Here is a 9,284-nt window from a genome sequence, read left to right as displayed (position 1 = left end):
TCCAGCCAGTGGTGGGAAAAGATGAAAATCAAGATCAAGGACTATTTTATCCAGGTTGGGATCTCCAGAGCCAAAGAAAAACGGGCTTTTTATTCCAATCTAAATACCCGTCTGCAGACCCTGTACAAGATGAAAGAGCACGGTATAGAGGTAACTAAGGAAGTAATGGACGCCAAGAAAGATATCGCCAAATGCCTGGAGCAGAGAGGTAAAGAAATAATATTCCGTTCTAGAGTCAAGCACCTCGAAGAGAATGAGACCTGCTCCAGGTATTTTTTTAAGAAAGTTACCGAGAGAAAATGTATTTTAAATGAACTCGATGGAATTACCGACGTACAGGGTCTTTTAGGAAAAGTACATGGTTTTTATGCGGATCTTTTTAACACTAAAAGTGTGGATATAAGTTTTATGGAAGACTCATTAAAGGAGATCACGGATGTTTAGACCCTGTCTCCCAGAGCCTTTTATTACGTGATATTTCGGAGCAGGAGATTTTAGATACCATCCGTAGTTTTAAACCAGGCAAGGTGCCTGGTCCGGACGGTATACCCATCGAGTTTTATGTCACGTTTTACGGAATTTTAAAAGAGGATTTTTATTCTCTTTTTAGCGAGATTTTTAATTCCAAGAGCCTCCCAGGGTCATGGCGGAAGGGTGAGGTGTCTCTGTTATACAAGAAAGGGGATAAGACTGATATAAAAAACTGGAGACCCATCACCCTTCTAAACGCCGATTATAAGATCATGGCTAAAATCTGCGCCAACAGACTTAAAGAAATCATACATAAAATTATACACACCAATCAAGTCTGTGGCGTCCCTGGGAGGGCTATACACGAAAATCTTAACCTTTTAAAAGACTGCATCAGCGACACGAAGTCGAGGCATGGCAAAATGGCCATTTTATCCATAGATTTCGAGAAGGCCTTCGACAGAGTGTCGCATTTTTATCTTTTTAAGGTTTTAGAGAAGATGGGTATACCGGAAGGCTTTTTACTGTCTCTAAGAGCCTTTTATGATAACTGCACCAGCAAGATTTTAGTAAACGGTTTTAAGACGCAGGATGTCCTTTTAAAATCCGGGGTGAAGCAGGGGTGTCCCTTGTCCCACTACTTTTTATCTGTGCACTGGAGCCTCTTTTATGCGCCATAAGGAAAGACAAGCAAGTTCGTGAGTCCCCCTACCGGGTGGGGGGGGTATCGAGGCCAAAGTAGTGGGGTACATGGATGATGTCGCTGTGCTGTGCAGGGACACCCTCTCAATTCAGAAAACCTTGAGGCAAATTCAGTATTTTTGTTGCTCCTCCGGTTTTAAGGTAAATTTTAATAAAAGCAACATTTTAAATATAGGAGATATGCTTTTAGCGGACATTCCTGTTCCTGTTTCTGAATCAGTGCAGATTTTAGGTGTCTCCTTTAATGAGTCAAACAATGGTTTTACCAGTTGGGACTTGGTGGCACAAAAAATAAACAAAAAAACTGTGTATGTGGAGCATGCGGCAGCTGACGCTGGAGGGAAGGTTTTAATTACAAAGATGATTATTTTACCGATTTTACTATACCTCAGTTTGGTGTTTCCCCCTCCAGACCGGCTGCTAAAGAAAATCACAAAAGCATGCTTCACCTTCCTATGGAACTCCAAGATGGAAAAACTTAGACGAGAAATAGTTTTAAAACCCAAACCATGGGGGGGAAGGATTTCCTGATTTTAAGGCTTTTCTTTTAACTAAGTTTTTTAGTATGTGTTTGAATGCTGTTTTTAAGAGTCATTATTGGTCTTACTTCGTCCGTTTTAATACAGGTTATTTTATGCGTAGACATAGGTGGTTTTCCACAGTTTTAAACTCCCCCTATTCTTTTAACCTGACAGACGAGTACAAGATTTTAGCAAAAACGGTGATTTTATATGATCTGAGTGGTAAGACCGTACAATATCTTTTAAATAGTAAAAAAACATATAAGGACATAAAGGAAAGTGGTTTTATGGCGCCTGCAGGGAATTTTAATGAAGAAAAAACAAAACAAATATGGAGAATGGTGAATGATAATTCTCTTTTTAATTCCAGAAGGACCTTGCCTGGAGCTGCGTTCACGAGTGTCTTCCATGCCGGGCATTCCAGCATAGAAGAGGGCTGACCAACTCTGCCGCATGCCCAAGACCAGGATGCCGAGATGACGAGACGATACAACACCTGATGTGGACCTGTTACTTCGCCCAACTTATATGGACTAAAATAAGCCCTCTTCTACGTAAAATCACCCGGATTAAAGAGCTAAAGATGGAGACCGTGCTGTACGGATGCCTGGAGTGCCCCACATGGACCGAGAGGATAATGGCATGGAAGACCATCAACTGCGTGAAGGCGGCTCTATGGAAGGCCCGAAACATTTTACTGTTTAAACATGAGATTTTAACAGTGCAGGACGTTTTATCTATTGGTTTTAGCGAGATGTATGATTATTTTATAATAGATAAAAAGAACTTTCCGATTTTATCCAGAAAATGGCTTTTAAGTGAGTGGAGTTCCATATTGTGATGCCACCAAGTGCCCATTTTATGTGTATGTATATCTGTATTTTTAAAGAGTTTTTGTTTTAGAACATTTTAGGTTTTAAAATGTTTCTAAAGTGCATTTATTGGGTAAAACTCTTGATGTTTCAATAAAGTCACCCCACTAGTTGGGGATGTCAACTCAAAAAAAATCTGTTCTTATCAGTTTAATATCTGATACGTCCCCTATCTGGGGACCATATATTAAATGGATTTTTAGAACAGGGAGCTGGAAAAAGAGCTTGCTCTGTCCACTCCACGCATTGACCTGGTATTGCAGTACCTCCAGGACCGGTGCACCCCCTTTCCTACAGCAGTTTCCAAAAGCAGAAAAACAAAACTGACGAGCAAGAGGTGCAGCGCAGCTGTGGCGGCTGCTGCTACCACCACCCAAGCACTTTGATTGACACTCAGCCCGTCTGCTCGCAACATTGTATCCACTGAGCAGCTGCGTCTGCCAGAGTGTGCACAGCACAGGTACAACTGGAAGCAAAACAACACACAACACCAGTTCATATGGCAGCCGCACTCTATAGTTCGTACCTACCGCTGCGCTAATAGCCAAGTTGGAAACATCGGGCAGGCACAGCGTATCCTGGCAGCCTGCGTCTGTATGCTTCACGTATTCGGGTCATGGGTGTATGTGCAGGGGGCCCGGAGCCCCAGGGGGCCCATAAAGTCTCTCTTCCCCACATTGTAAACCAATGCTATCAATGAAGCTTTATAGTTTGGGGGCCCAGTTCCAGACTTTGTACTCGGGCCCCGCAGCTTCAAGTTACACCTCCAGATCAGGATAATGCTAGGCCATTCCAACCAGCCTGTGTGTGTGACCTGCAGTCGCTGGTAGTCGAAAAGCGGCCGGCCCCGGATGCGCGCTTCAGAGTGGACAGACAGCAGCGGACCCCCAATCACACAGGCCCAAGGCTTGCTATGTAGCACGGAATACCTCATTGGACTGCAGCACTCCACGCGGGCTGAGATACACGCTCCACGTGGGATGGGCAGTATTCGTCCATGAAGATCCAGGCCAACGTTTAGAGATGGAGCAACACTCGGGGAGCAAAGAACTCCAACGAACGGACGTCTACTTTACAAGGATGTATTGCTTTATTCAATGCATGGACACAGAAACAGTTCAACCGCTCGATTACAGACCGCAGTCAATACAGTAAAGAAAGAAATGTGTCTGTTTAATGTAAACTTGCATGGAGCTCGTTTGTCAGCCACTGACTGACTGAATGCTGAAACGTGGTCTAACGTTACATGCACCACCAGGGATAAGGCCTTGCCTATAAGCATTCCCCAGCTGGCAAAAACGGAACCTCCCTGCCTATTCCTCACCATGGAAGAACGGAACCTACCTTTTTTTAAAAAAAAGAAAGCCACAGCAGCAGCCAACTAGATTTTGGTAGGCCGCTGTCTCCCCCTTGTGTGCTGCATAAAAAATGCACTCCACTAAAAATAACAATGATCCACGAAATAGAGCGTATGGAGAGAACGAGGCTTCTAGATGAGCCGTCAGGCTATGATAAATTGTATCACACCTGGGCGATATGGATAGATGCCCGGAGCTCACCCCTATTTACCAAGTGGTTACAGACAGGGACATGTGAGTAACACGTTTAAACCACAATTGTAAAGAGAAACAACAATTCCGGAGCCCGCCCCCCCCCCCCTTTTTGTTTTATTTTCTCTTTCTCCCGTGTCATAGATACCTACCCTCCTTACCACTCCCCCCCCCCCTTACCCTCCCCTCATTCCCCTGTTTGTAGACCTTATAAAATATCACAGACAAACATGATATAGTTCAACTCGAAATTGATTTATTAAGTTTCATTGTCAAAGTTATTTTTACATTGCTTTGAGATAAGGCAAAAGTTTCCCCCCCTCCATGAAACCAATAAAACCTATATTGAATAAAATAAAAATGATGCAGTTACCGGTAGTTCTGCAGCTTCTTGGTGGAAATAAAGACCATCTCCCGTCTCCCAGCTGCAGCAGAGACTGACTGAAATGGCTGCCAAGCCCGGTATTAATGCTTCTAAATTGATGACATCACAAAGGAGTGACAATCGTCAGCCTTCCAAACACCTGGCTCAATTGCATACAGTATGTATGTATGTATGCATGTATGTGAGTCTATCTATCTATCTATCTATCTATCTATCTTTATTAATTATGTAGAATATAGATATGGATTATTTCTAATTTTACAGATTTTGTAGATATAGATTAAAGATAGATTTAAGATTGTATGTGTGTGTGTATATGTGTGTATGTGTGTGTGTGTGTGTGTGTGTGTGTGTGTGTGTATGTATGTATGTATGTATGTATGTGTATATATATATATATATAATGTATATATGTAAAAAAAATATAAAATCTGTAGGTATGTATGTATGTATGGCGGGCGGGCAAAAAAAGGCCTGCTGTATGTTTTAAGTTCTTCGGATGACCATGCCGCTCTAATATTCTCCTTACTAGGGTCTACTAATGCTGGCCCAGGGGAAGGCAATAAAGCCCTATGGGGCCGAAGCCAATTTCCCTTATTTTAGGTAAAAAAGTTTCCATCCGTCCCTACTCGAAATGCGGCTGGCCGAAGAGATCCCTCCAACCGACCGGCCGACGCACCTTCAGAGACAAACTAGTGCTTGCTTCTAGTGTCATCGCCGGCTTAACCCTCGTTTGTAGGGAGCTGACGAGTCCTGCAGCAGCAGGCTCTGCAAGCCTAGGATGCGTGAGCACGGTGCAAGAGGAAGGACTGAGGGTGTGAGGCTGGGCGCGGTTGAGAAGGCGTGGGGCGGGGCTATGGAAAGTTTTAATAGCTCTCCCAGCTGCCTGGGTGCATTGTGGGTGCGCCCAGAGTGCTGGCTGAGCGTGTTGCCTCAAGCCTTGGAAGTGGAGTTGGGCGGACCGGGCTACAGGTGAAACCCATTTCGGGTTATCGCTTCTCGGCCTTTTGGCTAAGATCAAGTGTAGTATCTGTTCTTATCAGTTTAATATCTGATACGTCCCCTATCTGGGGACCATATATTAAATGGATTTTTAGAACAGGGAGCTGGAAAAAGAGCTTGCTCTGTCCACTCCACGCATTGACCTGGTATTGCAGTACCTCCAGGACCGGTGCACCCCCTTTCCTACAGCAGTTTCCAAAAGCAGAAAAAACAAAACTGACGAGCAAGAGGTGCAGCGCAGCTGTGGCGGCTGCTGCTACCACCACCCAAGCACTTTGATTGACACTCAGCCCGTCTGCTCGCAACATTGTATCCACTGAGCAGCTGCGTCTGCCAGAGTGTGCACAGCACAGGTACAACTGGAAGCAAAACAACACACACACCAGTTCATATGGCAGCCGCACTCTATAGTTCGTACCTACCGCTGCGCTAATAGCCAAGTTGGAAACATCGGGCAGGCACAGCGTATCCTGGCAGCCTGCGTCTGTATGCTTCACGTATTCGGGTCATGGGTGTATGTGCAGGGGGCCCGGAGCCCCAGGGGGCCCATAAAGTCTCTCTTCCCCACATTGTAAACCAATGCTATCAATGAAGCTTTATAGTTTGGGGGCCCAGTTCCAGACTTTGTACTCGGGCCCCGCAGCTTCAAGTTACACCTCCAGATCAGGATAATGCTAGGCCATTCCAACCAGCCTGTGTGTGTGACCTGCAGTCGCTGGTAGTCGAAAAGCGGCCGGCCCCGGATGCGCGCTTCAGAGTGGACAGACAGCAGCGGACCCCCAATCACACAGGCCCAAGGCTTGCTATGTAGCACGGAATACCTCATTGGACTGCAGCACTCCACGCGGGCTGAGATACACGCTCCACGTGGGATGGGCAGTATTCGTCCATGAAGATCCAGGCCAACGTTTAGAGATGGAGCAACACTCGGGGAGCAAAGAACTCCAACGAACGGACGTCTACTTTACAAGGATGTATTGCTTTATTCAATGCATGGACACAGAAACAGTTCAACCGCTCGATTACAGACCGCAGTCAATACAGTAAAGAAAGAAATGTGTCTGTTTAATGTAAACTTGCATGGAGCTCGTTTGTCAGCCACTGACTGACTGAATGCTGAAACGTGGTCTAACGTTACATGCACCACCAGGGATAAGGCCTTGCCTATAAGCATTCCCCAGCTGGCAAAAACGGAACCTCCCTGCCTATTCCTCACCATGGAAGAACGGAACCTACCTTTTTTTAAAAAAAAGAAAGCCACAGCAGCAGCCAACTAGATTTTGGTAGGCCGCTGTCTCCCCCCTTGTGTGCTGCATAAAAAATGCACTCCACTAAAAATAACAATGATCCACGAAATAGAGCGTATGGAGAGAACGAGGCTTCTAGATGAGCCGTCAGGCTATGATAAATTGTATCACACCTGGGCGATATGGATAGATGCCCGGAGCTCACCCCTATTTACCAAGTGGTTACAGACAGGGACATGTGAGTAACACGTTTAAACCACAATTGTAAAGAGAAACAACAATTCCGGAGCCCGCCCCCCCCCCCCCCCTTTTTGTTTTATTTTCTCTTTCTCCCGTGTCATAGATACCTACCCCCCCTTACCACTCCCCCCCCCCCCTTACCCTCCCCTCATTCCCCTGTTTGTAGACCTTATAAAATATCACAGACAAACATGATATAGTTCAACTCGAAATTGATTTATTAAGTTTCATTGTCAAAGTTATTTTTACATTGCTTTGAGATAAGGCAAAAGTTTCCCCCCCTCCATGAAACCAATAAAACCTATATTGAATAAAATAAAAATGATGCAGTTACCGGTAGTTCTGCAGCTTCTTGGTGGAAATAAAGACCATCTCCCGTCTCCCAGCTGCAGCAGAGACTGACTGAAATGGCTGCCAAGCCCGGTATTAATGCTTCTAAATTGATGACATCACAAAGGAGTGACATCGTCAGCCTTCCAAACACCTGGCTCAATTGCATACAGTATGTATGTATGTATGCATGTATGTGAGTCTATCTATCTATCTATCTATCTATCTATCTATCTATCTATCTATCTATCTATCTATCTATCTTTATTAATTATGTAGAATATAGATATGGATTATTTCTAATTTACAGATTTTGTAGATATAGATTAAAGATAGATTTAAGATTGTATGTGTGTGTGTATATGTGTGTATGTGTGTGTGTGTGTGTGTGTGTGTGTGTGTGTGTATGTATGTATGTATGTATGTATGTATGTATATATATATATATAATGTATATATGTAAAAAAAATATAAAATCTGTAGTTATATATGTATGTATGTATGTATGTATGTATGGCGGGCGGGCAAAAAAGGCCTGCTGTATGTTTTTAAGTTCTTCGGATGACCATGCCGCTCTAATATTCTCCTTACTAGGGTCTACTAATGCTGGCCCAGGGGAAGGCAATAAAGCCCTATGGGGCCGAAGCCAATTTCCCTTATTTTAGGTAAAAAGTTTCCATCCGTCCCTACTCGAAATGCGGCTGGCCGAAGAGATCCCTCCAACCGACCGGCCGACGCACCTTCAGAGACAAACTAGTGCTTGCTTCTAGTGTCATCGCCGGCTTAACCCTCGTTTGTAGGGAGCTGACGAGTCCTGCAGCAGCAGGCTCTGCAAGCCTAGGATGCGTGAGCACGGTGCAAGAGGAAGGACTGAGGGTGTGAGGCTGGGCGCGGTTGAGAAGGCGTGGGGCGGGGCTATGGAAAGTTTTAATAGCTCTCCCAGCTGCCTGGGTGCATTGTGGGTGCGCCCAGAGTGCTGGCTGAGCGTGTTGCCTCAAGCCTTGGAAGTGGAGTTGGGCGGACCGGGCTACAGGTGAAACCCATTTCGGGTTATCGCTTCTCGGCCTTTTGGCTAAGATCAAGTGTAGTATCTGTTCTTATCAGTTTAATATCTGATACGTCCCCTATCTGGGGACCATATATTAAATGGATTTTTAGAACAGGGAGCTGGAAAAAGAGCTTGCTCTGTCCACTCCACGCATTGACCTGGTATTGCAGTACCTCCAGGACCGGTGCACCCCCTTTCCTACAGCAGTTTCCAAAAGCAGAAAAACAAAACTGACGAGCAAGAGGTGCAGCGCAGCTGTGGCGGCTGCTGCTACCACCACCCAAGCACTTTGATTGACACTCAGCCCGTCTGCTCGCAACATTGTATCCACTGAGCAGCTGCGTCTGCCAGAGTGTGCACAGCACAGGTACAACTGGAAGCAAAACAACACACACACCAGTTCATATGGCAGCCGCACTCTATAGTTCGTACCTACCGCTGCGCTAATAGCCAAGTTGGAAACATCGGGCAGGCACAGCGTATCCTGGCAGCCTGCGTCTGTATGCTTCACGTATTCGGGTCATGGGTGTATGTGCAGGGGGCCCGGAGCCCCAGGGGGCCCATAAAGTCTCTCTTCCCCACATTGTAAACCAATGCTATCAATGAAGCTTTATAGTTTGGGGGCCCAGTTCCAGACTTTGTACTCGGGCCCCGCAGCTTCAAGTTACACCTCCAGATCAGGATAATGCTAGGCCATTCCAACCAGCCTGTGTGTGTGACCTGCAGTCGCTGGTAGTCGAAAAGCGGCCGGCCCCGGATGCGCGCTTCAGAGTGGACAGACAGCAGCGGACCCCCAATCACACAGGCCCAAGGCTTGCTATGTAGCACGGAATACCTCATTGGACTGCAGCACTCCACGCGGGCTGAGATACACGCTCCACGTGGGATGGGCAGTATTCGTCCATGAAGATCCAGG

At 45.8% G+C, this 9,284-nt stretch overlaps 2 non-coding genes and 1 pseudogene across 2 annotated transcripts; all 3 read left to right on the top strand.

The window, feature by feature from the left end:
• Positions 1–2,673: 2,673 nt before the first annotated feature.
• Positions 2,674–2,854, top strand: LOC136574013 (U2 spliceosomal RNA; annotated as a pseudogene).
• A 2,638-nt stretch (positions 2,855–5,492) lies between these two features.
• Positions 5,493–5,683, top strand: LOC136573742 (U2 spliceosomal RNA). The gene has a single exon (XR_010785963.1). It is a non-coding gene; the product is annotated as a U2 spliceosomal RNA (small nuclear RNA).
• A 2,689-nt stretch (positions 5,684–8,372) lies between these two features.
• LOC136573741 (U2 spliceosomal RNA) lies at positions 8,373–8,563 on the top strand. Its single transcript, XR_010785962.1, has one exon. It is a non-coding gene; the product is annotated as a U2 spliceosomal RNA (small nuclear RNA).
• Positions 8,564–9,284: the final 721 nt, after the last annotated feature.

Source organism: Eleutherodactylus coqui, chromosome 7 (genome assembly GCF_035609145.1).
Source record: "Eleutherodactylus coqui strain aEleCoq1 chromosome 7, aEleCoq1.hap1, whole genome shotgun sequence".
Taxonomy (NCBI): domain Eukaryota; kingdom Metazoa; phylum Chordata; class Amphibia; order Anura; family Eleutherodactylidae; genus Eleutherodactylus; species Eleutherodactylus coqui.
This window is presented reverse-complemented; position numbering and strand designations above follow the sequence as displayed.